This window comes from Bombina bombina, chromosome 1 (genome assembly GCF_027579735.1).
Source record: "Bombina bombina isolate aBomBom1 chromosome 1, aBomBom1.pri, whole genome shotgun sequence".
NCBI classification, from domain to species: domain Eukaryota; kingdom Metazoa; phylum Chordata; class Amphibia; order Anura; family Bombinatoridae; genus Bombina; species Bombina bombina.
This window is the reverse complement of record NC_069499.1, coordinates 603,293,598-603,307,986: the sequence shown is the minus strand read 5'-3', so window position 1 is coordinate 603,307,986 and position 14,389 is coordinate 603,293,598. Positions and strand designations below refer to the sequence as shown.

The window sequence follows — 14,389 nt, the reverse complement described above, 5'->3', positions numbered from 1 at the left end:
ATTATGTTTTCTTTCATGTAATTGGCAAGAGTCCATGAGCTAGTGACGTATAGGATAGCAATACCCAAGATGTGGAACTCCACGCAAGAGTCACTAGAGAGGGAGGGATAAAAAAATAAAAACAGCCAATTCCGCTGAAGAAAATTAATCCACAACCTAAATCATAAGTTTAGTTTCATAATTGAAAAGAAAAAAATTAAATCATAAGCAGAAGAATCAAACTGAAACAGCTGCCTGAAGAACTTTTCTACCAAAAACTGCTTCCGAAGAAGCAAATACATCAAAATGGTAGAATTTAGTAAAAGTATGTAAAGAAGACCAAGTTGCTGCTTTGCAAATCTGATCAACTGAAGCTTCATTCTTAAAAGCCCAAGAAGTGGAAACTGATCTAATAGAATGAGCTGTAATTCTCTGAGGCGGGATTTTACCCAACTCCAAATAAGCTTGATGAATCAAAAGCTTTAACCATGATGCCAAGGAAACAGCAGAGGCCTTCTGACCTTTCCTAGAACCAGAAAAAATAACAAATAGACTAGAAGTCTTCCTGAAATTCTTAGTAGCTTCAACATAATATTTCAAACTCTTACCATATCCAAAGAATATAAGGATTTCTCCAAAGAATTCTTAGGATTAGGACACAAGAAAAGGACAACAATTTCTCTATTAATGTTGTTAGAATTCACAACCTTCGGTAAGAATTTAAATGAAGTCCGCAAAACCACCTAATCCTGATGAAAAATCAGAAAAGGAGATATACAAAGAGCAGATAATTCAGAAACTCTTCTAGCAGAAGAGATGGCCAAAAGGAACAACACTTTCTAAGAAAGTAGTTTAATGTCCAAAGAAAGCATAGGCTCAAATGGAGGCGCCTGAAACGCCCTCAAAACCAAATTAGGACTCCAAGGAGGAGAAAATGAATTAATGACAGGCTTGATACAAACCAAAGCCTGTATAAAACAGTAAATATCAGGAAGCTTTAGCAATCTTTCTGTAAAATGAGACAGAAAGAGCAGAGATTTGTCCCTTAAAGGGACTGGCAGACAAAACCATATCCAAACTATCCTGAATAAACTGCAAAATTCTAGAAATTCTAACAGAATGTCCAATGAATTTATGAGAACACCATGAATATAAGTCTTTTCCGAACTAGATAATAAATCTTCCTAGACACAGATTTATGAGCCTGTAACATAGTATTAATCACTGAGTCAGAGAAACTTCTATGACTAAGCACTAGGCGTTCAATTTCCATACCTTCAAATTTAATGATTTGAAATCCTAATGGAAAAACAGACCTTGAGACAGAAGATCTGACCTATCCACATACCAAAACCGCTGAGGCCATGCTGGAGCTACCAGCAATACAAATGACTGTTCCATGATGATTTTTGGATATCACTCTTGGAAAAAGAACTAGAGGCGGGCAAATATAAGCAGGTTGGCAACACCCAGGAACTGCTTTCACCTGAAGAACCCTGGACCTGGACAGGTACCTGGGAAGTTTCTTGTTTAGATGAGAAAACACATCTGGATAAAGAGACCACTCCCCCGGATGTAAAGTCGGATGGCTGAGATAATCCGCTTCCCAATTGTCTACTCCTGGGATATGTACCACAGAAATTAGACAAGAGCTGGATTCCACCCAAGAAAGTATTCAAGATACTTCTTTCATAGCTAGGAGACTGTGAGTCCCACCATGATAATTGACATATGCCACAGCTGTGATATTGTCTCTCTGAGAACAAATGAATGGTTCTCTCTTCAACAGAGGCCAAGCCTGAAGAACCCTGAAAATTACACGGAGTTCCAAAATATTGATTGGTAATCTCGCCTCTTGAGATTTCCAAACCCCTTCTGCTGTCAGAGATCCCCAAACAGCTCCCCAACCTGAAAAGACTCGCATTTGTTGTGATCACAGTCCAGGTTGGACAAACCAAAGAGGCCCCTATAACTATACGATGGTGATCTAACCACCAAGTCAGAGATAATCGAACGTTGGGATTTAAGGATATTAATTGTGATATCTTTGCATAATCCCAGCACCATTGATTCAGCATACAAAGCTGGAGAGGTCTCACATGAAAACGAGCAAAGGGAAGTACGTTCAAGGCTGCAGTCATGAAACCTAAAACTTCCATGCACATAGCTACTGAAGGAAAAAATAGAGACTGAAGGTTCCGACAAGCTGAAACCAATTTAAATTGTCTCTTGTCTGTTAAGACAGAATCATGAATATTGAATCTGCCTGGAAACCTAAAAAGGTGACCCTTGTCTGAGGAATCAAGGAACTTTTTAGTAAATTGATCCTCCAACCATGTCTATGAAGAAACAACAGTAGTTAATTTGTGTTAGATTCTGCAGAATTTAAAGACTGAGCAAGTACCAAGATATCGTCCAAGTAAGGAAACACCGCAACACCTTACTCTCTGATAACAGAAAGTAGGACACCTAGAACCTAGAAAAGATTCCTAGAGCTGTCGCTAGGCCAAAAAGGAAGAGCAACAAATTGGTAATGCTTGTCTAAAAGAGAGAATCTCAGAAACTGATAGCAATCTGGATGAGTCAGAATATGAAGATATGCATCCTGTAAGTCTATTGTCGGCACATAATGCCTTATAATCACCATTTTGAAAATTGGTACTTTTACATATTGATTAAAAAATTTTAGATCCAAAACTGGTCTGAATGAATCTTCTTTCTTTGGGACAATGAATAGATTTGAATAAAACCCCAGACCCTGTTCCTGAAACACACTTCAGGAAAGTCTGAGCCTTACTGGGTTTGCTGGAATACGTGAGAGAAAAATCTTCTCACAAACGGTCTTACCCTGAATCCTATTCTGTACCCCTGAGAGACAATATTCTGAATCCAATGATTTTGGACCGAATTGACCCAAACATCTTAGAAAAATCTTAATCTGCCCCTTACCGGGTGAGCTGGAAAAGAGCCGCACCTTCATGCGGACTTGGGGGCTGGCTTTGATCTCTTAAATGGCTTGGATTTATTCCAATTTGAAGAAGGCTTCCAATTGGAAATAGATTCCTTGGGGAAGAATAAGATTTCTGTTCCATATTTAAGAACGAAAACGGATAGAAGCTTTAGATTTACCCTTAGATCTTAATCTTGAGGCAAAAAAACTCCCTTCCCCACAGTGACAGTTGAAATTATTGAATCCAACTGTGAACCAAATAATTTATTACCTTGGAAGAAAAGAAATAGCAATCTCAACTTTAAAGTCATATCAGCATTTCCAAGATTTAAGCCACAAATCTCTTCTAGCTAAAGTAGCTAAAGACCTAGATTTAACGTAAATTTTGATAATATCAAAAAATGGCATCACAAATGAAATTATTAGCATGTTGAATCAAGTTAACAATGCTAGACAAATCATGAACCGATACTTGTTGCGCTAAAGTTTCCAAACAAAAGGTTGAAACAGCTGCAACAACAGCCAAAGACATTGCAGGCCTAAGAAAAAGACCTGAAAATAAATAAACTTTCCTTAGATAAGATACAAGTTTCCTATCTAAAGGATCTAAAAATAAATACTATTTTGCATAGGAATAGTAGTACGTTTAGCAAGAGTAGAGAGAACCCCAACTTTGGGGATTTTTAAACTCCAATCTAACTGCTGGCAAAGGATACAATTTTTAAAACCTTAAAGAAGGAATAAAATAAGTACCAGACCTATTCCATTCCTTAGAAATCATATCAGAAATAGCATCAGGAACTGGAAAAACCGCTGGAACAACCACAGAAGGTTTATAAACAGAATTTAAACGTTTACTAGTTTTAATATCAAGAGGACTAGTCTCCTCAATATCCAATAATCAACACTTCTTCAACAAAGAACGAATGTACTCCATTTTAAATAAATAAGTAGATTTGTCAGTGTCAATATCTGAGGAAAAATCTTCTGAATCAGATAGATCCTCATCAGAGGAGGATAATTCAGTATGTTGTCGGTCATTTGAAATTTCATCAACTTTATGAGAAGTTTTAAAAGACCTTTGCATTTATTAGAAGGCGGGAAGGCAGACCAAGCCTTCTGAATAGAAACAGCAATAAATTGTTATAAATTCACAAGTATGTTTTGTACATTAGATGTTAAAAGAACAACAACAGGCAATGTACTATTACTGATGGACACATTCTCTGCATGTAAAAGTGTATCAAGACAACTTAGTACAAACCACAGCTGGAGATATAACCTCCACAAGTTTACAACAAATGTACTTAGCTTTGGTAGAACTGAAATCAGTCAGCAGGAATCTAACAGTGACTTCTGAAACAGGATCAGATTGAGACATCTTGCAAATGTAAGAGAAAAAACATCATATAAAGCAAAAACAGAATTTATGCTTACCTGATAAATTACTTTCTCCAACGGTGTGTCCGGTCCACGGCGTCATCCTTACTTGTGGGATATTCTCCTCCCCAACAGGAAATGGCAAAGAGCCCAGCAAAGCTGGTCACATGATCCCTCCTAGGCTCCGCCTTCCCCAATCATTCGACCGACGTAAAGGAGGAATATGCATAGGAGAAATCATATGATACCGTGGTGACTGTAGTTAGAGAAAATAATTCATCAGACCTGATTAAAAAACCAGGGCGGGCCGTGGACCGGACACACCGTTGGAGAAAGTAATTTATCAGGTAAGCATAAATTCTGTTTTCTCCAACATAGGTGTGTCCGGTCCACGGCGTCATCCTTACTTGTGGGAACCAATACCAAAGCTTTAGGACACGGATGATGGGAGGGAGCAAATCAGGTCACCTAGATGGAAGGCACCACGGCTTGCAAAACCTTTCTCCCAAAAATAGCCTCAGAAGAAGCAAAAGTATCAAATTTGTAAAATTTGGTAAAAGTGTGCAGTGAAGACCAAGTCGCTGCCTTACATATCTGATCAACAGAAGCCTCGTTCTTGAAGGCCCATGTGGAAGCCACAGCCCTAGTGGAATGAGCTGTGATTCTTTCAGGAGGCTGCCGTCCGGCAGTCTCATAAGCCAATCGGATGATGCTTTTAAGCCAAAAAGAGAGAGAGGTAGAAGTTGCTTTTTGACCTCTCCTTTTACCAGAATAAACAACAAACAAGGAAGATGTTTGTCTGAAATCCTTTGTAGCCTCTAAATAGAATTTTAGAGCACGAACTACATCCAAATTGTGCAACAAACGTTCCTTCTTTGAAACTGGATTCGGACACAAAGAAGGCACAACTATCTCCTGGTTAATATTTTTGTTAGAAACAACTTTCGGAAGAAAACCAGGTTTAGTACGCAAAACCACCTTATCTGCATGGAACACCAGATAAGGAGGAGAACACTGCAGAGCAGATAACTCTGAAACTCTTCTAGCAGAAGAAATTGCAACCAAAAACAAAACTTTCCAAGATAATAACTTAATATCTACGGAATGTAAGGGTTCAAGCGGAACCCCTTGAAGAACTGAAAGAACTAAATTGAGACTCCAAGGAGGAGTCAAAGGTTTGTAAACAGGCTTGATTCTAACCAGAGCCTGAACAAAAGCTTGAACATCTGGCACAGCCGCCAGCTTTTTGTGAAGTAAAACAGATAAAGCAGAAATCTGTCCCTTCAAAGAACTTGCAGATAATCCTTTCTCCAAACCCTCTTGTAGAAAGGATAGAATCTTAGGAATTTTTATCTTGTTCCATGGGAATCCTTTCGATTCGCACCAACAGATATATTTTTTCCATACTTTATGGTAAATTTTTCTAGTTACAGGCTTTCTAGCCTGAATAAGAGTATCAATGACAGAATCTGAGAACCCACGCTTTGATAAAATCAAGCGTTCAATCTCCAAGCAGTCAGTTGGAGTGAGGCCAGATTCGGATGTTAGAACGGACCTTGAACAAGAAGGTCCCGTCTCAAAGGTAGCTTCCATGGTGGAGCCGATGACATATTCACCAGGTCTGCATACCAAGTTCTGCGTGGCCACGCAGGAGCTATCAAGATCACCGAAGCCCTCTCCTGATTGATCCTGGCTACCAGCCTGGGAATGAGAGGAAACGGTGGGAATACATAAGCTAGGTTGAAGGTCCAGGGCGCTACTAGTGCATCTACTAGAGTCGCCTTGGGATCCCTGGATCTGGACCCGTAGCAAGGAACCTTGAAGTTCTGACGAGACGCCATCAGATCCATGTCTGGAATGCCCCATAATTGAGTTATGTGGGCAAAGATTTCCGGATGGAGTTCCCACTCCCCCGGATGAAATGTCTGACGACTCAGAAAATCCGCTTCCCAATTTTCCACTCCTGGGATGTGGATTGCAGACAAGTGGCAGGAGTGAATCTCCGCCCATTGAATTACTTTGGTCACTTCTTCCATCGCCAGGGAACTCCTTGTTCCCCCCTGATGGTTGATATATGCAACAGTCGTCATGTTGTCTGATTGAAACCTTATGAATTTGGCCTTTGCTAGTTGAGGCCAAGCCTTGAGAGCATTGAATATCGCTCTCAGTTCCAGAATGTTTATCGGGAGAAGAGATTCTTCCCGAGACCATAGACCCTGAGCTTTCAGGGGTTTCCAGACCGCGCCCCAGCCCACCAGACTGGCGTCGGTCGTGACAATGACCCACTCTGGTCTGCGGAAGCTCATCCCTTGAGACAGGTTGTCCAGGGTCAGCCACCAACTGAGTGAATCTCTGGTCCTCTGATCTACTTGGATCGTCGGGGACAAGTCTGTATAATCCCCATTCCACTGTCTGAGCATGCACAGTTGTAATGGTCTTAGATGAATTCGCGCAAAAGGAACTATGTCCATTGCCGCAACCATCAAACCTATTACTTCCATCAGTATGTCGTCCAAGTAAGGTACTACTGCAATGCCCCTTGGCCTTAGCACCGCTAGAAGGGACCCTAGTACCTTTGTGAAAATTCTTGGAGCAGTGGCTAATCCGAATGGAAGTGCCACAAACTGGTGGCGAACCTTAGGAACCGATGATGTTCCTTGTGGATAGGAATATGTAGATATGCATCCTTTAAATCCACCGTGGTCATGAATTGACCTTCCTGGATGGTAGGAAGAATTGTCCGAATGGTTTCCATTTTGAACGATGGAACCCTGAGAAATTTGTTTAGGATCTTGAGATCCAAAATTGGCCTGAATGTTCCCTCTTTTTTGGGAACTATGAACAGATTGGAGTAAAACCCCATCCCTTGTTCTCCTAATGGTACAGGATGAATCACTCCCATTTTTAACAGGTCTTCTACACAATGTAAGAATGCCTGTCTTTTTATTTGGTCTGAAGACAATTGAGACCTGTGGAACCTTCCCCTTGGGGGTAGTTCCTTGAATTCCAGGAGATAACCTTGAGAAACTATTTCTTGCGCCCAAGGATCCTGAACATCTCTTGCCCAAGCCTGAGCGAAGAGAGAGAGTCTGCCCCCCACCAGATCCGGTCCCGGATCGGGGGCCAGCATCTCATGCTGTCTTAGTAGCGGTAGCAGGCTTCTTGGCCTGCTTACCTTTGTTCCAGCCTTGCATCGGTCTCCAGGCTGGCTTGGTTTGAGAAGAATTACCCTCTTGCTTAGAGGATGTAGAATTTGAGGCTGGTCCGTTTCTGCGAAAGGGACGAAAATTTGTTTTATTTTTAGCCTTAAAAGACCTATCCTGAGGAAGGGCGTGGCCCTTTCCCCCAGTGATGTCTGAAATAATCTCTTTCAAGTCAGGGCCAAACAGCGTTTTCCCCTTGAAAGGGATGTTAAGCAATTTGTTCTTGGAGGACACATCCGCTGACCAAGACTTTAGCCAAAGCACTCTGCGCGCCACAATAGCAAAACCTGAATTTTTCGCCGCTAATCTAGCTAATTGCAAAGTGGCGTCTAAGGTAAAAGAGTTAGCCAATTTAAGTGCTTGAACTCTGTCCATAACCTCCTCATAAGAAGATGCTTTATTGAGCGACTTTTCTAGTTCTTCGAACCAGAAACACGCTGCTGTAGTGACAGGAACAATGCATGAAATTGGTTGTAGAAGGTAACCTTGCTGAACAAACATCTTTTTAAGCAAACCCTCTAATTTTTTATCCATAGGATCTTTGAAAGCACAACTATCTTCTATAGGGATAGTGGTGCGTTTGTTTAGAGTAGAAACCGCCCCCTCGACCTTGGGGACTGTCTGCCATAAGTCCTTCCTGGGGTCGACCATAGGAAATAATTTCTTAAATATAGGGGGAGGGACAAAAGGTATGCCGGGCCTTTCCCATTCTTTATTTACAATGTCCGCCACCCGCTTGGGTATAGGAAAAGCTTCGGGGGGCACCGGGACCTCTAGGAACTTGTCCATCTTACATAATTTCTCTGGAATGACCAAATTGTCACAATCATCCAGAGTAGATAACACCTCCTTAAGCAGAGCGCGGAGATGTTCCAATTTAAATTAGAATGTAATAACGTCAGGTTCAGCTTGTTGAGAAATTTTTCCTGAATCTGAAATTTCTCCCTCAGACAAAACCTCCCTGGCCCCTTCAGACTGGTGTAAGGGCATGTCAGAACCATTATCATCAGCGTCCTCATGCTCTTCTGTATCTAAAACAGAGCAGTCGCGCTTTCGCTGATAAGTGGGCATTTTGGCTAAAATGTTTTTAAAAGAATTATCCATTACAGCCGTTAATTGTTGCATAGTAAGGAGGATTGGCGCACTAGATGAACTAGGGACCTCCTGAGTGGGCAAGACTGGTGTAGACATAGAAGGAGATGATGCAGTACCATGCTTACTCCCCTCACTTAAGGAATCATTTTGGGCAACATTATTATCAGTGGCATCATTGTCCCTACTTTGTTTGTCACATTCATCACATATATTTAAATGGAGAGGAACCTTGGCTTCCGAACATACAGAACATCGTCTATCTGATGGTTCAGACATGCTAATAGGCATAAACTTGATAACAAAGCACAAAAAACGTTTTAAAATAAAACCGTTACTGTCACTTTAAATTTTAAACTGAACACACTTTATTACTGAATATGTGCAAAAGTATGAAGGAATAGTTCAAAATTCACCAAAATTTAACCACAGTGTCTTAAAGCCTTAAAAATATTGCACACCAAATTTGAAAGCTTTAACTCTTAAAATAACGGAACCGGAGCCGTTTTTACATTTAACCCCTATACAGTCCCTGGTATCTGCTTTGCTGAGACCCAACCAAGCCCAGAGGGGAATATGATACCAAATGACGCCTTCAATAAGCTTTTTCAGTGGATCTGAGCTCCTCACACATGCATCTGCATGCCTTGCTTCTCAAAAACAACTGCGCATTAGTGGCGCGAAAATGAGGCTCTGCCTATGACTAGAAAAGGCCCCCAGTGAAAAAGGTGTCCAATACAGTGCCTGCAGTTTTTTTAACAGAATTCCCAAGATTAAAATAACTCTTCAAAGTTATAAACCATTAAATATGCTTATAAAGTAATCGTTTTAGCCCAGAAAAATGTCTACCAGTCTTTAAAGCCCTTGTGAAGCCCTTTATTCTTATATTTAAAACTAAGAAAATGGCTTACCGGATCCCATAGGGAAAATGACAGCTTCCAGCTTTACCAAGTCTTGTTAGAAATGTGTCATACCTCAAGCAGCAAAAGTCTGCTCACTGTTTCCCCCAACTGAAGTTAATTCATCTCAACAGTCCTGTGTGGAAACAGCCATCGATTTTAGTAACGGTTGCTAAAATCATTTTCCTCTTACAAACAGAAATCTTCATCTCTTTTCTGTTTCAGAGTAAATAGTACATACCAGCACTATTTTAAAATAACAAACTCTTGATTGAAGAATAAAAACTACATTTAAACACCAAAAAACTCTTAGCCATCTCCGTGGAGATGTTGCCTGTGCAACGGCAAAGAGAATGACTGGGGAAGGCGGAGCCTAGGAGGGATCATGTGACCAGCTTTGCTGGGCTCTTTGCCATTTCCTGTTGGGGAGGAGAATATCCCACAAGTAAGGATGACGCCGTGGACCGGACACACCTATGTTGGAGAAATTATCAATTTCCTTATATGACAGTTTCAGGAATGGGGAAAAAAAATGCAAACAGCATAGCCCTCTGATAGAAAAAAAAGGCAAGAGGCACATAGGAATGGGGTTTAAAATAATGAAAATATTTGGCGCCAAGTATGACGCACAAACAAACAGAGAAAATATTTTTTGCCGCTAACAATATCCGGAAATGACACACTCGCGTCAATGAAGACGCAACCTTGTGAAAGGACTCGGCAACAAACAAAGATGCCGGAAATGACGAATTTGCATCATCGAACGTAACTTTGCGCCAAAAATGACGCAATATATTTTAGCATTTTGCACCCTCGCGAGCCTAATTCTGCCCGCAAATTTAAAATGACAGTCAATTTGAAAAAAAGACTATACCCCAGGTAAGAAATAAGTTTTCCTAAAAAATGCATTTCCCAAATATGAAACTGACAGTCTGCAAAAGGAAATTTACTGAAACCTGAATCATGGCAAATATAAGTACAATACATATATTTAGAACTTTATATAAATACATAAAGTGCCAAACCATAGCTGAGAGTGTCTTAAGTAATAAAAACACTTACCAAAAGACACCCATCCACATATAGCAGATAGCCAAACCAGTACTGAAATGGTTATCAGTAGAGGTAACGGAATATGAGAGTATATCGTCGATCTGAAAAGGGAGGTAGGAGATGAAAATCTACGACTGATAACAGAGAACCTATGAAATAGATCTCCCGTGAGGAAAACCATTGCATTCAATAGGTGATACTCCCTTCACATCCCTCTGACATTCACTGTACTCAGAGGAATCGGGCTTCAAAATGCTGAGAAGCGCATGTCAACATAGAAATCTTAGCACAAACTTACTTCACCACCTCCATAGGAGACAAAGTTTGTAAAACTGAATTGTGGGTGTGGTGAGGGGTGTATTTATAGGCATTTTGAGGTTTGGGAAACTTCGCCCCTCCTGGTAGGATTGTATATCCCATACGTCACTAGCTCATGGACTCTTGCCAATTACATGAAAGAAATAGTTGTCAAGGAATCTCATGATTGATTAGTTGGTTTGCAATTAGTTGGTCTGTGCACAGCACCAGCTGCTTCACTCCAATGGACACATGGTATTTTGTTTTATGGTTATGTCCTTAGCCTAAATGACGTCTACAGAAGTCTACTTTTCACTTTTTCCGGACACTATAAGTTTCTTTTTACGTTTACAACTACTCCAGGCTTATGTGCAATTCAGAAATAATAGGAGTTATCATTTGGATTGTTTATATTAAATCAGGTGATTTAGGACTATGCTTTGCATGAGATAGTGCTCTTTACTTAGCCCTAGATTGATGGGATTTGTTATTTGAATTGATGTGCACTATTATCACTTTGTACAATTATTAGCGGATCGCTTGCTTTTGCTGATTATATGTACTGTATAGATAAATGCGTAATGCTTTGTCCTGTTATTGATATATATCCCTTAGCGATTTTGACTTCTTTTTTTTTATCATGGCCCTTTAAAGGGATACTAAACCCACATTTTTCTTTCATGAATCAGATGGAGCAGGCAATTTTAAGCAATGTTCTAATTTACTCCTATTATTTTTTCTTCATTCTCCTGGCATATTTATTTGAAAAAGAAGTAATGAAAACGTAGGAACCGGGCCATTTTTGGTTCAGACCCTGGATAGCACTTGCTGATTGGTGGCTACATTATAGGAATAAATTAGAAAGTTGGTTAAAATTGCATGCTCTATCTGAATCAGAAAATAAACAATTTGGGTTTAGTATCCCTTTAAAGACATGCAACACTCCTAAATTCCTTTCAACCTACCTAGGTTTATTCATTAACAAAGGATACCAAAAGACCAAAACCATTTGTGATAACAGCAGTCAATTACAAAGTTTTAAAAATTTTAAGTTCTATCTGAATCATGAACATTTAATTTTGACTTTATTGGTTCTTTCATGTTACTCCCTTTTTATATCCAAATACACTACCATATGAACCATCCACTCTGCTGTCAGTATTACATCTCTCCTAAGCAAACCTGTTCTCACGATTCCAAGACATCTCTCAAGATGGTATGGCTTAACTATCCCTTATACTCCACTTGACTCTCTAGAGCTAAATCTAACCATTTCATTCTACTGCCTCTTTATAGCACATGTAACTATTTTCTATAGAGTGTAAGCATTCTTTTGTTAGGGGCCCTAGTAATTTTGTTGTAATGCAGTAATATATAATGTAGCCTATGTTCCTTTCCATGATTTAGTACTACAAAACCTGTACTAGATTTATAATCAAAAGATTACGTGTGTGACTATTTCACTTCACTGTATATCTTCTCTTATCAGATATATAAGAAACAAAACTACATTGAGGAAACTGAAAGAGAGCAGTGTTTTCTGTTTTGTGTGCATAATTTCCTTCCTGCTTGCATTAATAACTAGTTCTATATAGTTTCAGGGTATCTGTGTTGCTGCATATTATTGGCCTTTAGCTCTGTGATCATGCTATTATGTGGTCACTTTAGCTTTATGTGGGGCTGACCTTTTAGGCCAATAAACTAATGTCACTTTCATAAGGACACTGTGCTCCTACTTGGAAGTAGCTAATAAATATTATTATAATTAAGTTACTTTGCATCTATATTTGATTGAACCTTAAACCTCTCTGGCAGTCAAGGGGTTAAACATTTTACATGTCACTGTTATTTAAGGGACAGTAAAGTTATAATTAGACATTCATGATTCAGATAGAGCATACAATTTTAAACAACTTTCCAATTTTCTTCTATTTAATTTGCTTCCTTCTCTTGTTATCCTTTTGCTGAAAGATTTATCTAGGAAAGCTCACAAGCAGCAAAGAACCTAGGTGGCTGTATATATATATATATATATATATATATATATATATATATATATAAAAAAAAAAAAAAAATATATATATATATATATATATATATACACACACACACCAATTGTCATTGGCTCACCCATATGTTCAGTTAGAAACCAGTAGTGCATTGCTGCTGCTTCAACAAATGATACCAAGAGAATGAAGCCAATTTGATAATAGAAGTAAAGTGGAAAGTTGTTTAACATTGTATGTTCTACCTAAATCATGAAAGACAATTTTCTGATTTCATGTCCCTTTAAAGGGGCAGTCTAGTCAAAATTAAACTTTCATGATTCAGACAGGGCATGTAATTTTAAACAACTTTCCAATTTACTTCTATTATCTAATTTGCTCAGTTCTTTAGATATCCTTTGTTTAAGAAATAGCAATGCACATGTGTGAGCCAATCACACAAGGCCTCTATGTGCAGCAACTAATCAGCAGCTACTGAGCATATCTAGATATGCTTTTCAGCACGTGATATCAAGAGAATGAAGCAAATGAGATAATAGAAGTAAATTAGAAAGTTGTTTAAAATGACATGCTCTTTCTAAATCAGGAAAGAAAAAATCTGGATTTCATGTCCCTTTAAGTCACTTTTGTCCTAATAATGATTAGCCCTCTAACCCATTTAACATGTTACTGTCACAAGGTAACTTTAGTCTTATGTGGGACTGACCTTTTGCTATTCTAAGACATCTCTCCTATCTTCCCAGCTTCATTAGTTCATTCTATGCAGTTGATTTGTTAAAAGGGTGGAGAGATGAGTAGTCTTAGTGAATTAGGTGCATATATTTGCCCAGGAGTCAGTGAAGCTGCAGGTGACTGAGAGACCATATAGCAGAATTAATACACTAGTAAAATGTTATTTCTATTTAGCAACTAAAGAGTGGATTTACCGTTACAGCATCCTCACGCTTGGTCTTCAGATTCAGCTCTATTAGACATTCTAAGGAGCCTCCCTTCCTCCTTGCTCTGATTGGTGGAGTGTTGAAGCATTTTTTTCTCCTTAGTAGGAGGAGGGGGAGGATGAGCAAGGTCTGTGCTTTTTGTTCTCTGGCAGAAACCCTTAGATATTTCATTTGTGTGAGGAGAGACAGTAAGTCAATGAAAAATAAATCAAAATAAAAACACTATATCAAAGACAACAATAACCTGGATTTGAAGATTAACATTTATGGGAGGCCAGGATATAATAAAACTGCATAGTAATGTCTAGAACAGATTGCATAAAATAATAAAGCACACATTATTAACATTTTCTTACCTGTTTAACCCAAATTCTAGGTATAAAAAAAGAAAGGGAAAAAATGGTTAAGCTTGTGAAAATAAATATTTTTTTGGGCATGGGGTTCTTTAATAATAGCTTAGACATTTTCTTTATTTTATACTATAAATACTTTTTTTTTTTTTTTTAAATAAGGGAAGGAAGTAATGTGTAGACTAAATGTTAATTCTATAACATTAGAAAAAACCCTGAAATATTGTTTGTTAAAAAAACAA

General features: G+C 38.9%; 1 protein-coding gene across 1 annotated transcript in view; it reads right to left on the bottom strand.

Moving 5' to 3' along the window:
* The window catches only part of SLC25A53 (solute carrier family 25 member 53), a 61,340-nt gene extending 47,395 nt beyond the window's left edge, over nucleotides 1-13,945 (bottom strand). Inside the window, exon 1 of the mRNA XM_053698945.1 lies at nucleotides 13,786-13,945. The gene's annotated coding sequence lies outside the window, so the exon portion shown is untranslated. The remainder of the gene's footprint in view (nucleotides 1-13,785) is intronic.
* Nucleotides 13,946-14,389: the final 444 nt, after the last annotated feature.